Genomic DNA, 12,452 nt, shown 5'->3' with positions numbered 1-12,452 from the left:
GGCGAATTTGGACAAGGCGTTCATCCGAGGCAGGTAGATTGGAGGCCGCGAATGCCACATGGGCGTCAACCTGGCAGACAAATCCCGCTGGGTCACATGGAGTGTTGACTGCCCTGGAGAGAGCGTCAGCAATGATGAGGTCTTTGCCTGGGGTGTATACCAGCTGGAAGTCATATCGCTGGAGCTTGAGAAGAATACGCTGGAGGCGAGGCGTCATGTCGTTCAAGTCTTTCTGTATTATATTGACCAGCGGGCGATGGTCGGTCTCGACGGTGAATTGAGGAAGTCCGTAGACATAATCGTGAAATTTAACAACACCGGTCAGAAGGCCCAGGCACTCCTTTTCTATCTGAGCGTAGCGCTGCTCCGTGGGGGTCATCGCACGTGACGCATATGCAACGGAGGCCCATGATGAGGCCTCATCACGTTGAAGGAGCACTGCCCCAATGCCGGATTGACTGGCATCGGTCGAACTTTTGGTCTCCTGTGCTGGATCAAAGAAGGCTAAGACCGGGGCCGTGGTCAGTTTTGCCTTGAGTTCCCTCCATTCGCGCTCGTGGGCAGGGAGCCATTGGAAGTCTGTCGTCTTCCTGACCAGGTTCCTGAGGGCCGTGGTATGAGAGGTGAGGTTAGGGATGAATTTCCCTAAAAAATTGACCGTGCCCAGAAATCGGAGGACAGCCTTCTTGTCCTCTGGTGTTTTCATTGTTGTGATGGCAGCTACCTTGTCCGCATCCGGCTGCACACCCAATTGGGAGATGTGGTCCCCGAGGAACTTAAGTTCTGTCTGACCAAAAGAGCATTTGGCCCTGTTGAGGCGGAGGCCATGCTCATGTATACGTCTGAATAAGCGCTGGAGGCGACTAACATGCTCCTGCGGGGTGGTGAACCAAATGATTATGTCATCGACATAGACGCGAACACCTTCAATGCCTTCCATCATTTGTTCCATAATCCTATGCAACACGTCTGATGCAGAGATGATCCCAAACGGCATCCTGTTGTAACAATATCTTCCAAAGTGGGTGTTAAACATGCAGAGTTTCCTGTTGGATTTATCAAGCTGGATTTGCCAGAATCCTTTTGAAGCGTTGAGTTTGGTAAAGAGCTTGGCGCGAGCCATCTCACATGTGAGCTCTTCACGCTTGGAAATTGGATAGTGCTCTCTCATAATATATGATTTAGATCCTTGGGATCAATGCAAATTCTCAATTCGCCGGAAGGCTTTTTTACACATACCATGGAACTGACCCAGTCGGTCGGTTCCGTGACTTTGGAAATCACTCCTTGGTTCTGGAGGTCCTGCAGCTGCTGCTTGAGGCGGTCCTTAAGGGGTGCTGGGACCTTGCGAGGTGCGTGCACCACAGGCGTGGCATTCGGTTTTAATAAAATCTTGTAGGTGTACGGGAGCGTGCCCATGCCCTCGAAGACGTCGTGGTGCTGGTTGATAATGGCATTGAGTTGCGCCCTGAAGTCGGTGTCCTGCAGGAGGGAGAGAGTGAACTCTCTGAACTAGGTTCAACAGCTTGCATGCCTGCATGCCAAGCAGGGAGGCTTTCGAGGAGCCCATGATTTCAAAGGGAAGGATGGCTTTGCGTGACCTGTGCGTCATTTCAAGTTGGCATGAGCCGCTGACAGCAATGGCATTGCCATTATAATCTAATAGCTGGCAGGCTGATGGCAGGATGGCTGGTTTGACATGAAGGCTTTGGAGGTCAGACTGCTCAATGAGATTGGCGGAGGCACCGGTGTCCAGGCAGAATCGTATTTGGGACCGGTTGACCGTAAGGGTGGCACACCACTCATCGTCTGGATTGATGCTGTATACCGATAGAGGCTGGATTCTTTGCTTCGGGGACACCCTGTTTTTTGTAATGATACCGACTCGAAAAGGCGCCTTCGGGTCCTTGGTGTCAATATCGGGTAGCAGGTCCGAATCGGGCTCGGTGACCGTGGGTTGAATGGCCCGGACATTCCTGCGAGGCTGGCTGGAGCGACGAGAGTTGGCAGGCTGAGCTGATCTGCATAAAGCAGCATAGTGGCCAAGTTTGCCACATCGCAGGCATCGTCGGGATTTGGCAGGACATTGCCGCTTTAAGTGGAATACGCCACAGTTGCCGCACGTTGTAGCGTCAGTACGTTCGCTGCGCCACCGCGCATGCGCGTGCAGTCGTACGGGGTGAGCGCCTGCGCAGTACGTTCGTCGACGTCGCCGTCCTCTCGTTCGGTGCACACAAGCGCGGGAGTCCGTGAAAAGCACGCGAAATGGCCACCCTCATCCAGGCGGAGGCCCTGTAGTTGCTCGATTGCTTGGACCTGTTCTGCCTCGTGGGGACCTTGCCGCGCCGTTTCAGCCGCTTAACACAGAGCCAACATAGCAAATATATACACCCCCTCAGATCCCCCAATGTAAATAAACATAAATAAAGTAACCCCCCCACCCTCCCCGAGTTGTTGCTGCCATTGGCCAATGTCTACCGTTCTGCCAGGAAGTCTAAGAACGGTTGCCACCGCCTGAAGAACCCTTGTACCGATCCTCTCAAGGCGAATTTCACCCTCTCCAATTTAATAAACCCCGTCATATCATTGATCCAGGATTCCACGCTTGGGGGCCCCGGGTCCTTCCACTGAAGAAGAATCCTCCGCCGGGCTACCAGGAACGCAAAGGCCAGAATACCGGCCTCTTTCTCCTCCTGCACTCCCGGCTCCTCTGCCACCCTAAACATTGCGAGCCCCCAGCCCGGTTTGACCCTGGATCCTACCACCCTCGACACCGTCCTCGCTACGCCCTTCCAAAATTCCTCCAGCACTGGGCATGCCCAGAACATATGGGTGTGGTTTGCTGGGCTCCCTGAGCACCTAACACACCTGTCCTCACCCCCAAAAAACCGGCTCATCCTTGTCCCGGTCATATGTGCCCTGTGCAGCACCTTAAACTGTATGAGGCTGAGCCTCGCACACGAAAATGAAGAGTTCACCCTCCCTAGGGCATCTGCCCATGTCCCTTCCTCGATCTCCTCTCCCAACTCCACCTCCCACTTACCTTTCACCTCCACCACCGAGGCCTCCTCCTCCTCCTGCATCACCTGGTAAGTTTCCAAGATCTTCCCCATCTTCGCCCCCGCCCCCCCCCCCCCCCCCCCCCCCCCCCCCCCCCCCGAGAGCACCCTGTCCTGTACTGTGCATGGCAACAGCCGCGGGTATTCCACCACCTGCCGCCTGGCAAACGCCCTTACCTGTAAGTACCTGAAGGTGTTCCCCGGGGGGAGCCCATACTTCTCCTCCAGCTCACCCAGCTCGCGAACTTCCCGTCCACAAACAGGTCTCCCAATCTTCGTATCCCTGCCCTGTGCCACCCCGAAAACCCTCCATCTGTCCTACCTGGGACGAACCGGTGGTTCCCCCGTATTGGGGTCCACACCGAGGCCCCAACTTCCCCCCTGTGCCGCCTCCACTGCCCCCAGATTTTGAGGGCAGCCACCAGAACTACCGGGCTCGTGGTATACCTCCTTGGAGGGAGCGGCAGCGGCGCCGTTGCCAGCGCCCCCAGACTCGTACCCACACAGGACGCCGTCTCCAGCCTCTTCCATGCAGCCCCCTCCCCCTCCATCACCCACTTGCGCACCATCGTCGCATTGACGGCCAAGTAGTACCCACAGAGGTTGGGCAGCGCCAGCCCACCCCCCCCCCCTCCCCCCACTATCTCTACTCCGCTCCAGGAACACCCTTCTCATCCTCGGAGTCACCTCGCGCCCACACAAACCCCATTATACTCCTGTTAACCCACCTGAAAAAAGCCTTCGGGATAAACACGAGGAGGCACTGGAACAGGAACAAAAACCTTGGGAGCACCGTCATTTTGATTGACTGCACCCTACCCGCCAAGGACAGCGGTAACGCATCCTACCTCTTGAACTCCTCCTCCATTTGCTCCACCAGCCTTGTGAAATTAAGTCTATGCAGGGCCCCCCAGCTCCTGGCCACCTGGATCCCCAATTACCTGAAGCTCCTCTCCGCCCTTTTTAGTGGGTGCTCGCCAATCCCCCTCTCCTGGTCCCCTGGGTGAACCACGAACAGCTCGCTCTTCCCCCTGTTGAGCTTGTACCCCGAGAAATCCCCGAATTCCCAGAGGATCCTCATTACCTCCGGCATTCCCCCCACCGGATCCGCCACATATAACAGCAAGTCGTCCGCATAGAGCGACACCCTATGCTCCTCCCCGCCCCGCACCAACCCCCTCCAGTTCCTCGACTCCCTCAGTGCCATAGCCAGGGGTTCAATCGCCTGCGCGAAGAGCAGGGAGGACAGGGGACACCCCTGCCTCGTCCCTCGGTGCAACCGAAAGTACTCAGACCTCCTCCTGTTCGTGGCCAAACTCTCAGTTTCTCAGTGTCCATCGCCACCACTATATCCGCCTCCCCATCCCTCGCCGGCATCATGATAACGTTCAGAAGCCTCCGCACATTCGCGTTCAACTGCCTCCCCTTCACAAACCCCGTCTGGTCTTCGTGGATGACCTGCTGCACACAATCCTCAATCCTCATGGCTAAGGCCTTTGCCAGCACCTTGGCATCTGCGTTTAGCAGCGAAATCAGCCTGTAAGACCCACACTGCAGGGGATCCTTGTCCCGCTTCAGGATCAAGGAGATCAGTGCCCGGGACATTGTCGGGGGCAAAGCACCCCCCCCCCCCCTTGCCTCATTAAAGGTCCTAACTAGCAACGGGCCCAACAGGTCCATATATATATTTTTTAATTCGACCGGGAAACCGTCCGGCCCCGGTGCCTTCCCCGCCTGCATGCTCCCTATCCCTTTGGTCAGCTCCTCCAGCCCAATTGGGGCCCCCAATCCCGCCACCAGTCCCTCCTCCACCTTCGGAAATTCCAATTGGTCCAGAAAGCGGCCCATCCCTCCCTCCTCCAGTGGGGGCTCGGACCGATACAATTCCTCATAAAAGTCCCTGAAGACCCCATTGATGCCAACCCCACTCCGCACCACACCCCCTCCCCTGTCCTTAACTCCCCCGATCTCCCTAGCTGCGTCCCACTTCCGGAGCTGATGCGCCAGCATCCGGCTTGCCTTTTCCCCATACTCATAAATCACCCCCTGGGCCTTCCTCCACTGCACCTCCGCCTTACTGGTGGTCACCAGGTCGAATTCGGCCTGGAGGCTGCACCTCTTCCTCAACAGTCCTTCCTCAGGCACCTCCGCATACCTCCTGTCTACCCTCACCATCACCCCCACCAGTCTCTCCCTCTCCCTCTGCTCCCTCCTCTCCTTGTGGGCTCTAAAGGAGATCAGTTCTCCCCTAACCACCACCTTCAGCGCCTCCCATTCCATCCTCACTTGGACCTCCCCGTTATCGTTGGCCTCCAGGTACCTCTCTATGCTTCCTCGGACCCGCTCACTCACCTCCTCGTCCGCCAGCAGCCCCACCTACAAACGCCACAACGGGCGCTGGTCCCTTTCCTCCCCCAGCTCTAAGTCCACCCAATGTGGGGCGTGATCCGAAATGGCTATCGCCGAGTACTCGGTATCCTCTACTCTCGCTATCAGCGCCCTGCTCAAAATAAAAAAGTCGATCCGGGAATATGCCTTATGGATATGTGAGAAGAATTAAAGTTCCCTAGCCCCCAGCCTTGCAAATCTCCAAGGGTCCACCCCTCCCATCTGGTCCATAAACCCCCTCAGCACCTTAGCCCCTGCTGGCTTCAACCTCGTCCTAGACCTGGAGCGATCGAGTGCCGGATCCAACACCGTGTTAAAATCTCCCCCCATTATCAGGCCCCCCACTTCCATATCTGGGATCCGACCCAACACGCGCCGCATAAAACCCGCATCGTCCCAGTTCGGGGCATACACATCGACCAGTACCACCCTCTCTCCCTGCAGCTTACCATTAACCATTACGTACCTACCGCCATTATCTGCCACAATGCTCGACACCTCGAACGACACCTTCTTTCCCACCAAGATCGCCACCACTCGATTTTTGGCATCCAGCCCTGAATGAAACACCTGACCTACCCACCCTTTCCTCAATCTTACCTGGTCTGCCACCTTCAGGTGTGTCTCCTGGAGCATGACCACATCCGCCTTCAGCCCCTTCAGGTGCGCGAACACGCGGGCCCGCTTGACCAGCCCGTTCAGTCCCTTTACATCCCAGGTTATCAGCCGGATCAGGAGGCTACCCGCCCCCCTCCCCCGGCGACTAGCCATAACCCCTCCTCGGCCAGCCACGCGCCCGCACCTCACGTCCGGCCCGTTCCCCACGGCGGCAGACCCCCGTCTCGACTTCCCCCCCCCCCCCCCCACTCGCTCCAGCTCCCCCTTGACCATAGCACCAGAACTAGGGGATCACAGTTTAAGAATAAGGGGTAAGCCATTCAGGACTGAGATGAGGAAGAACTTCTTCTCTCAGAGAGTTGTGAACGTGTGGAATTCTCTACTACAGTAAGTTGTTGGGGCCAGTTCATTGGGTATATTCAAGAGGGAGCTGGACGTGGCCCCTGCGGCTAAAGGGATCAAGGGGTATGGAGAGAAAGTGGGGGTGGGATACGGAATTTGCATGATCAGCCATGATCATATTGAATGGTGGTGCAGGCTCGAAGGGCCGAATGGCCAACTCCGGCACCTAATTTTTTTTGTTTCTATAAGCTTTATTTTACATTGAGCCCATGTTGCGCATTCACCCAGATATATCCCATAAACCTCTCCTCCTGCCCAGTGCCAATTTTCCTTAAAAAATTGCCAAGATTTTGCCACCTACGTAGAAGTCTCCTTATGTTGACCATGTTGCGAATCCATTATGCCCTTGAAAAATAAAAACAATTCAAGGAGGTGGGAAAAAGAATGGAGTTAATTGGACAGCTCTTTCAAAGGGCTGACACAGGCACATTGGGCTGAATAGCCCCCACTGGTTCTATGCTTGACAAATCTGTTGGAATTCTTTGAAGAGGTAATCAGTACAGTCGACAAGGGGGAGCCAGTCGATGTGGTATATTTGGACTTTCAGAAGGCATTTGACAAAATCCCACATAAGAGATTATTGTGCAAAATTAAAGCGCATGGGATTGGGGGAAATGTATTGAGGTGGATAGGAAACTGGTTGGCAGAGAGGAAACAAAGAGTAGGGATTAATGGGTCCTTTTCAAATTGGCAGACAGTAACCAGTGGGGTACCACAGGGATCGGTGCTGGGACCCCAGCTATTCACAATATATATTAATGATTTAGATGAGGGAACAAAATGTAACATCTCAAACTTTGCAGATGATACCAAATTAGGTGGGAGGGTGAATTGTGATGAGGATGCAGGGATCCTTGAGCAAGATCTGGACAGGTTGGGCGAGTGGGCAAACCAATGGCAGATGCAGTATAATTTGGATAAGTGTGAGGTTATTCATTTTGGAAGCAAAAACAGGAAGGCAGATTACTACCTGAATGGTTGTAAATTGGGAGAGGGGAGTGTGCAGCGAGACCTGGCGTCCTTGTGTACCATTCGCTGAAGGTAAGCATGCAGGTGCAGCAGGTGGTAAAGAAGGCTAATGGTATGTTGGCCTTCATTGCAAGAGGATTCGAGTATAGAAGCAGGGATGTGTTGCTGCAATTGCACAGTGCCTTGGTGAGGCCACACCTGGAGTATTGTGGGCAGTTTAGGTCTCCTCTGAGGAAGGATGTTCTTGCTCTCGAGGGAGTGCAGCGAAGGTTGACCAGACTGATTCCAGGGATGGCGGGACTGTCATATGAGGAGAGATTGACTAGGTTGGGATTGTTCTTGCTGGAATTCAGAAGAATGAGAGGGGATCTCATAGAGACTTATAAAATTCTAACAGGACTAGACAGGGTAGATGCAGGGAAGATGTTCCTAATGATGGGTGTGTCCAGAAACAGGGGTCACAGTCTGAGGATTCTGGGTAAACCATTTCGGACAGAGATAAGGAGACATTTCTTCACACAAAGAGTGGTGAGCCTGTGGAATTCATTACCACAGGAGGTAGTTGATGCTAAAACTTTGAATATATTCAAGAGGCGGCTGGATATAGCACTTGGGGAGAATGGGATCAAAGGCTATGGGGAGAAAGCAGAATTAGGCTATTGAGTTGGACGATCAGCCATGATGGTGATGAATGGCGGAGCAGGCTCGAAGGGCCAAAAGGCCTCCGCCTGCTCCTATCTTCTATGTATGTATCTATGTATCTATGCTTCTGTCAATGCACTGAGAAAGTGAAACCATTGGAGAATCCCTATCCAGGAACAAGTTATTACAGTTCCCATAATCCGAACATGTTTCCGCATTCTTGATTCAGAAAACTATTAACCCTGTGTTTATATTTCCACAAAGCAATATATGAGTGCAAAATATCGGATCCCAGGTTTGACTAATGTGAGAGTCAAAGCACCAGGGAAATGCTAAAAATATACAAGCAATGGGTATTAGAATATCCTCAACAATTCTCGGAAAAGGGAAGTTAATCGGAGCAGGCAACTGGAGGAATGAGGGGTGGGGGCGGTAACCCGGAAAGAGACCGGGTGTTCAGGACATTGGGATGATGACGGGATTGGGATCAGAGAGAAGCAAAGACAGAGATGGAAAAGAGAAAGTATATTTTCTTCATTTGATGTGGTTTCGAATTAAGCTGAGAATTTAGCAGAGAAAATTTCCAGTTGTACATTTTGTTACAAAAAGGAAAGCTACATTTCCTGCCTGTCAGTGACACAATTAGCAGTTGCATTCAGAAATGGCCTGAAGGAGAATTTTTAAGTTCCCTATTTCGAGGACATCTGTTGTCATAGTTGGGAAGGTTGGGTGGGAATTTCCGGGCCCTCTGTTGGGACCAAAGTCAACAGAGGTTTGAGTGGCTTACTGTATCTTCTGTGAGAGGAGCAGCATGGACTGCCTGACTTCACTCAATTCCTCCAAACAACAAGCGTTGCTATGGAAACCTGTATGGGATCTAACTATGTTGGCCCTTTTTGTAGAATCCATCCATAAAATCCGTTGAATCCCTACAGTGCGGAAGGAGGCCATTCGGCCCATCGGGTCTGCACCGACCCTCTGAAAGAGCAGCCCACCGACGCCCACGCATGCGGATGCGCCCTGTAACCCAACCTGTTCTTGTGGACACTAAGAGGCAATTTAGCGTGGGAGGAAACCAGAGCACCCGGAGGAACCCATGCAGAGTCACCCAAGGTTGGAATTGAACCCGCACCCCAGGCACTGTGAGGCAGCAGTGTTAACCACTGTGCCACCGTGCCGCCCTCGAAAATAAGGAGTATTTTTTATTTCAGCTCCAGGTTTTCTCCCTCACCTCTTATTCTGATTAGACTGACAGCTGCAAGCGTGTCATTTTCAACTCTCACCCTCAACTGGAAAATGTCATTCACTCTGCAGCCGGTTTCCATCTCTCCCTTGCCTTCTACGTGGTTCGGTTCTGACTCTTCACTTCCTTTCCTCAACTTTACTATCTCCATTTCTGATGATAGGCCGTCAACCAACATCTACTGTCAGTTCTCTGACGCCAACAGCTATCTTTGTCCTATCTCAGGAACTCTGATGCTGAAGGGTATAAGTGGAACCTAATCTTACACACTTTGAAAAGCTTTTGTTACAGAAGTACATGTTACAAGCATTCACCTCCTAACCCAAGCACCATAGTTTCCGTCTGTGTCTATTTATAGGAGCACAAGTGAATCCCCAGTTGATGTCCTCTACCTACATATAATTAAACCCACAATTAACAATGTTTACTGCACTTCCTCCCATCTGCTTTCTTAAAGAATTCAATTCCATTCTCCCAGTTTCTCCTTCTCTATTGTATCTGTTCTGATGACGAAACTTCCAGATCTAAGATGTTCTAATATGTCTTCCTTTTTCCTCAACCATCAACTCCCCTCCACTGTGGTTGACAGGACCCTCATTCATGTCCATCCCGTTTCCTGAACTTCAACCCTCATACCTTTCCCTCCCTCCCAGAACCATGGTAGCGACCCCTCGTCCTCATCTTCCGCCCCACCAGCCTCCATATCCAAATGATCATCCACCACCATCTCCGCAACCTTCACTGCGATGCCACCGCTAATCACATTGTTACCCCCTCCCATTTCTGCATTCCGAAGGGACCATTCCCTCTGCAACTCCTTGCGCTACCTTTGTGAGGACATGAAAACAGAGTTGGCTAAAGTGAATTAGCTAATTAGGTTAAGGGATAGGTCAACAGTGGCAAAGAGAAGCCAGTGGCAAACATTTAAGTGATATTTCAGAATACACAGAAGAGACGCATTCAAACGAGTAAGCACATGTCCAGGGACAGACACACCATCTGTGGTTAACTAGTAAGATTATAGATAGAATCAAACTTTCAAACTGACAAATGAAAGTCCATTATTCAAAAAGGGAAGGAGTTAGCTTAACATCTGACAGAAGGAAAATGTTAGAAGCTATTATTAACTAAGCTATATCAGGGTGCTAGGATAAATTAATCGTAATCAGGCAGAGTCAACATGATTTTGTGAAAGGGAAATCATGTTTAACCAACTTATTGGAGTTCTTTGAGGAAGTAACATGTGCTGTGGATAAAGGGGAACTGGTGGATGTACTGTACTGAGATTTCCAGAGGGTATTTTATAAAGTGGCACATCAAAGTTTATTGTGGAAAATAAAAGGTCGATGTATAAGGGGTAACATATTGGCATGGATAGAAGATTGGCTGGCAAATAGGAAGCAGAGAATAGGTATTAACGTGTCTTTTTCAGGTTGGCAAGATGTAACAGGTGGCACGCCACAGGGGTCAGTGCCGGGGCCTCAACTGTTTACTATTCATGGAAATGACTTTGATGAAAGGATGGTTGCCAAATTTCCCGATGACACAAAGATAGGTAGGAAAGTAAGTTGTGAAGGGGACATGAGGAGATCACAAGGGGACCTAGATAGGTTAAGTGAGTGGGCAAAGATCTGGCAACTGGAGAATAATGTGGGAAAATGTGAAATTGTTTATTTTTGGCAGAAGCAAGAGACAGCATCATCTGGAGGATCGTGAGCCAGATTTCCAGAATAACCAGACTGTATGTCACTGCATTTGTTATTTATCACGCGTTGTACTTGCTGTGATTAACTCAATAAATTCTGTGAAGGTGGTAATTGCATACCTGCACCCAGAATGGTCTGTAGCTAGTCTGAGCTGAGGGCCCAGAACTGGGAAGAGCGCAAGTTCTTGCAAGGTTGTAGGTCTGCAGGGGCTTACAGAGATTGGAGGAAGTGGACAAGGCTTTGGAAGGTTACAACATCTACTTCTGAGGGGTTGAAGAATGGAAATGCAATGTAGGTCAGCAAGCAGAGGTTTCAGGGGTGAGCACAACTTGGTGTGAGGTGGGAAACTGACAGCTTTGGATGAGTAGATGTTTATAGAGAGTGCAGGAGCGGAGTCCAGCCAGGACAATGATGGCACTAAGCCACCAACACTGTGCACTCCTTGGGTTACATTAATTGTCCTTTAATATACCTGCCTGGACCTTTGCCATTTTACTAGAGTGCATCCACAACACAGTGACAGCAATGTGATTATCGCAGCCTAGCAACAAGATAATGCACTGCAACAAAAACAAAGTGCTGCAGATGCTGGAAATCTGAAATAAAAACAGAAAATGCTGGATTAACTCAGCAGATCTGGCAGCATCTGTGGAGAGAGAAACATCGGCCGGGACTCTCCTCTAACCGGCGGGGCGGGCCGTATCGGCGCCGAGGAGTGGCGTGAACCACTCCGGCGTCGGGCCGCCCGGAAGGTGCGGAATCCTCCGCTCCTTCAGGGGCTAGGCCGGCAACCGCGGGGTTGGCGCCACGCCAACCGGAGCCGAAGGGCCTCCGCCGGCCGGCGCGAGTTGGCGCATGTGCGGGAGCACCAGCGTGTGCTGGCGTGATCCCAGCCCATGCGCGGGGGGGGTTCGTCTCCACACTGGTCATGGCGATCCGTTACAGCAGCCGGTGCGGCGGGAAAGAGTGCCCCCACGGCACAGGCCCGCCCGCGGATCGATGGGCCCCGATCGCGGGCCAGGCCATCGTTGGGGCCCCCCCGGGGCCAGATCTCCCCGCGCCCCCTAGAGGACTCCGCAGGCCACCCGCAGAGCCAGGTCTCGCCAGTAGGAACCTTGTTTGATTTACGCCGGCGGGACTGGCCGAAAAATGGGCGGCCACTCGGCCCATTGCGGAGCGGAGGGTCGCTGGGGGGCCACTGCCAACGGCCCCCGACCGGCGCGACACGATTCCCGTCCCCGCTGAAAAACCGGCGCCGGAGATTCTGGCAGCCAGCGTCGGGGCGGGATTCATGCCGCCCCCCAGCGATTCTCCGGCCCGGCGGGGTGTCGGAGAATCCCACTCATAGTCTCTCCTTCCTTTCCTATGTACGGTGTGCATTGTCTGTATAGCATGCAAGAGACAACAATTTTCACTGTATACTAA

The sequence above is a fragment of the Scyliorhinus torazame genome, chromosome 13 (assembly GCF_047496885.1).
Source record: "Scyliorhinus torazame isolate Kashiwa2021f chromosome 13, sScyTor2.1, whole genome shotgun sequence".
In the NCBI taxonomy this organism is placed as follows: Eukaryota; Metazoa; Chordata; class Chondrichthyes; order Carcharhiniformes; family Scyliorhinidae; genus Scyliorhinus; species Scyliorhinus torazame.
This window is presented reverse-complemented; position numbering follows the sequence as displayed.